This window comes from Mus pahari, chromosome 3 (assembly GCF_900095145.1).
Source record: "Mus pahari chromosome 3, PAHARI_EIJ_v1.1, whole genome shotgun sequence".
In the NCBI taxonomy this organism is placed as follows: domain Eukaryota; kingdom Metazoa; phylum Chordata; class Mammalia; order Rodentia; family Muridae; genus Mus; species Mus pahari.
The window spans coordinates 80,690,285-80,695,162 of NC_034592.1; the positions used below are offsets into that span (position 1 = coordinate 80,690,285).

Consider the following 4,878-nt stretch of genomic DNA (forward strand, 5'->3'; position numbering starts at 1 on the left):
ATGGCCACTTCAGAATATATGGTAGTTTCTCAGAAATTGGAAATAGGTGTACCTTAAGTCACATCAATAGTGCTTGTGGACATATACCCAAAGGACACTAGCTGAACTATGTACTTAGGAGTTTCATTCATTATAGCCAGAAACCGGAAACAACCTAGATATCCTTCAGCTGATGAATGGATAAGAAAATCTGATACATTTACAAAATGAAGTATTACTCAGCTGTTAAAAATGATGGCATCATGAAATTTCCCGTATTAATGGAGCTAGAAAAGAAACAATCCATAGTTAAATAACCAAGAACTAGAAAGACAAGCATGGTATGTACTCACTTATAAGTGGATTTAGTTGTAAATATCCATGTCACATTCCACAGACCCGGAGAAGCTAAGTAACAAGGAGTGCTCAAATGGGGACCCATGAATCTCCCTGAGGTAAAGAAATAGAATATATATTTGGAGTGAATAGGAGAGGTGTCTTTGAGGTGGTTGGGTGCAGGAATAGGAGAGATCAGGGGGAAGGAGGGAGAAAGCCCTGGAAAAGATAGCTAGAATTGGGGGTAGTGCATATCAGGGGTGAAATAGAAACCTCATCCAATGGAAACTCCTAGGAATCTATGAGGCTGACCCTAGCTAGGATTCTTAGCAATGGGTGATACGGTACCCAAACTAGCCATTACCTATAACCAGGCAAGACCTTCAGTGGAGAGATTGGGACACCAACCCAAACATGAAACCTTTGAGCTACAATGTCTTCTGCTTTTGAGATGCCCTAGGGTAAAAGCAGCGCAGAAATTGTGGGAGTGGCCAGCCAATGGCAATCCAGTTTGAGACCCACGACATCTTTCTCCAAAATACAAAATGGCTTGTCTAGCTAAACACTTGCTTAATAGTTTTCAAGATATATGGTTATATTACTCTGGCTCCCAACAACCTATTTGAAGCACTGGGAAGAGTTGTGGCATAGGGGGTTTGCAGAGGGGAAACTGGTAAAGGGGGTAACATTTGAAATATAAATAACATATCCAATAAAAAAAGAAATACAGAGTGTAGTGTCCTCACATTAAGACTGATGTGGGATTGTACTACACAAGTCTTTCTATCCTGGATTTGGGGGACAGTTCTTAATAATTATCCCCTTCTTTTGTTCCTTTAAACTCACAGTGTTCACAGTGTTAAACTTTAAGTGTTCAGCCAATTAAACCAGTTGTCACTGAGTCCAATATCAAGAATGAGAAATGAATAATCCTGATTTCCTAATGATTTTTTTTGTGAATAAACAAAGATTCCTGCTATCCTGTAAAATTTATCATGACTTAGAAACATTGCCAGGAAAGAGGCATATGAGGACAGAGAGTCTCCTCCACTTGTAACCTAAAGAGTTCTTAGTTACCAGCATTCTTAACATTGCAAAGCTTTTTAATGTATTCTTTAGTACATATCTTTTAGCTGGAGTATGAATGTATTTTCACATAGCAAAAGGCAGCCTGTGATGTAGAAGAGACTCTTGCTTGAAAAAGTACTAGAATCAAGAGCACTGAGTTTTATACACATGCTCTAAACTATTTATTAAAGTGGGTAACACAGTACATTTAAGCCCTAAGAACTGTGTGAAGATATAACTCAGTGAAAAGTTCTCTATAAAAAGCTTCCATTAAACGATGCAAGCAGCAAGTGCAGTGAGAGATGGAGAGATGCTCACTTCTGTACTCTCATTCTGTGGCAGCAAGAGCACCCGCGCAATACTCCCATCGTTTGAGATTAATACACAGAAGGCTGTCCCTTGGGGCCAGGTGATGCATCAGAGCTTTGGGTCAGAGAAACTGCCACCGTGTTCTCCTTGTAGCAGGTATTTGATTGAACTTAGTGAGTGGGAGCAATCTAGAATAAAATAACAAAAGCAAAGCCAGGAAGAAGTACTCAGAATCACACCCTCTCCACTCAAATATTCATGAACTTATGAGGCAGAAAAATTGTTCTGCTCCATTACAGTATCTGTCCCCGTTACCTCTTCCACACATGTAAGCAGCAAGCACTTACTGTCAGACACTGACCCTAGGGAAGTCATTCATTTCCTCTTGAACCAGCTGTTTCAACTAACTTGTGCATGTTGCTGCATTTACCAAAGGAAAATTACACCTTTTTTTTTTTCCCCCTTTGATTCACTGAGGAATGTTTATTGGGAAAACATTTACTTGAATCCTTCAACTGCTGTGAGAGACTTCACAGTGAGCTTCTCATTATGAGAGGAACCCCTGCAAAGTCCTAACCTTCTTCAAGGTCTCTTGTGGTGTCAGGCAAAGGTGGGAGGTGGATGGGCACAGCTCATTCTCCTCTAATTAAAACTCACCCGGGGGCAACTCTGAGAAGGAATGGAAAGCAGCTTGTGGGAGTAAGTGGGTGAGAGGAAGACCCATCTCAGAAATGGTTCAATAATGGTCTCAAAACTGTTTAAGATATTTCTTTTTGGTATTTTGGTTATGTTATAATTACATTATTTACCCTTCCCATTTCCTCCGTCCATAACCTCCCATATACTTATCCTTGCTTCCTTTCAAATTCATGTCCTCTGTTTTTACTAATTGTTAATACGTGTGTGTGTGTGTGTGTGTGTGTGTGTGTGTGTGTATGTGTTTCTACATATGTAAATACAGCCTGTTTACTCTGCATTGTGCTACTCCATTTTGTATGAACGATTGTTATGCTATTCCCTGGGGAAGACTATTTCTCCTGCTCTAAGCACGCTTAGTCCTATTTCCAGTTCCGTGAAATGTGCATGGTTGTAGGATAGAGTTCTATGAGTTCTAATGAACAGGAGTTGACACCCCTCTGTACTAAACAAAGCCTACCCTTTTAAACATGTAGGAAAAGAAAAGGAACATTTGCACTTTTTAAACAAGGCAATGACAAAGTCTACACACAATTAAAAGAGCAATTTGGGAGCACGTGGTTTGCCTTTCAGTGCAGGTGAGAGAATTACACCAATAGAAGTAGCCATATTCCACATCTCAATCCACTTTCTAGCTCTAAACTATAGCAAACAAATCCAAGTAAAAAAAGTGCAATAAAGAATTTCTGGGTTTGGTGGCTGATGATGGGATGGATCCCTGGTTCGGGTAGTCTCTACAAGATATTTGCGATATTTGAAAATTGTCCTGGTATACTGTGGACATTCAGTAAGCATACTCTTCCTGACAAAGTGTGTGGATTAATTTGTAAACTGAGGTATGACCATTCAGTAGCATAAAATTCCTTTGGCAGCAACTGGATTTTGATGTTATGGAGAAAGAAGTGACTGAGGGCAGCACTGTGTACACTCTGCTGTGATTTGCTAGCCAGGACTTGGAGGGCACATTTTAATAAGAGTGAGTCTTCAAGAGTGAGTCTTCTAGTAACTACAAAATAAGATTTGGGGACATTTAAGATGTATCATTAAATGTATTTGTAAATGTAGAATAATATGAAGTAAAACAAAATGATTTTGAGTTCTCAGAGCCCATCAAAAACTTGATCTGGGGGAAATGCATATCAGATGGAAGCAGGAAGGAGGGCAATGAAATGGTCTGGTTTGCTAGTTCACAACTGTTAGCAACAGAACTCAAGAAAATGAGTGACAAGGCCTTGAGATTCTTATCTTTGTTTTGAATGGGGTTGCTCTATCCTTAAATGGGCTCTGTTTGAAATCAATAATCTTAGTAAGGATAGGGGAAGCTGATGAACCTCTGACTTACCTTGCCAGAGTAAACACCACTTTAAGTTCGGCATTTCTTAAGCAATCATATTTTATTCAATTAAAATGTTGGCATTGAGGTAGAAATGAAATTGACAGAGGTAAAATATGAACCTGCCAATGAATGTCTAAACATAGCTACTCTAAAGAACAAGATCTGAAAATTTTCTCATTGATTTCAGTGGCAAACTACCAAGCAGGCAGCATGGCACCTACCTGCATTAGCTGCATGTTTTCTCTTTGTCCACCCTGTTCACCCAGAAGACAGTGAGACACACTATGTTTCATCCCACAGCTTCTGCATCACCATCTTTCCCCCTATTTACTGCCAGCAATAGAAGAGTTCAACTGACCCTGTGAGGACCTCGTTTGGGCACTCACATTTTTTCAGTTGGATGTCCCTCTTTCTTCATAGAATGCCTTTCCTAGAGACACTTAAACTTTAGTGAAGCAAAGTCAAGGCAAGAAATAGGTTTTTGTAAATGCAAATATTAAGTATAATATTGCCTTTAACATTAGTGCATGGTCTAAATATTTCATTTGAAGAAATTCATAATAAAAAAAAGACAAGTAAAAATACCAAAACAACCCCGAAAACCAAAACCAAAAATTTCTTTAATATCTAGGAGAATTTTTTATGTTTGTGCCCTGACAACCTTCCATATACTTTATAAATATGTAAAAAGAATTCATATCTGGCAATGTCTGGATTTATAATGTTTCTTTACTTATAACTGTGCAAAAGAAATACACATTTACTAAAACCATAATTTGAAGGTTGATCTTTTACTGGGATAATAACATGCAGCATGACACTGATCAGAATAAGGTGTCAAAGCTTCTAGTTACCCACAATCAGGAGAGAAGTTGGCCTGTACTGTGTTATTCAGCACAGCTGTAATGTTTGATAGGTTACACAGTAAATACAATTGCATCATGATATATTTTAATGAATTTATTTGTAGGTAGTCTCATCAGAATCTAAAGAGCATGTCTACTGATATCATGAGCTGCACTATACTTTGCTGTACTATGAAAAATTCCACAATGCTACTCTCTGTCTCTGTCTGTCTCTCTGTCTCTGTCTGTCTCTCTCTGTTTATCTCTCTCTCTCTCTCTCTCTCTCTCTCTCTCTCTCTCTCTCTCTCT

The 4,878-nt window shown here is 38.7% G+C and overlaps 1 pseudogene; it reads left to right on the top strand.

Moving 5' to 3' along the window:
- The first annotated feature begins 1,660 nt into the window (after positions 1 to 1,660).
- Positions 1,661 to 4,878, top strand: part of LOC110317972 — an 81,121-nt pseudogene continuing 77,903 nt past the window's right edge.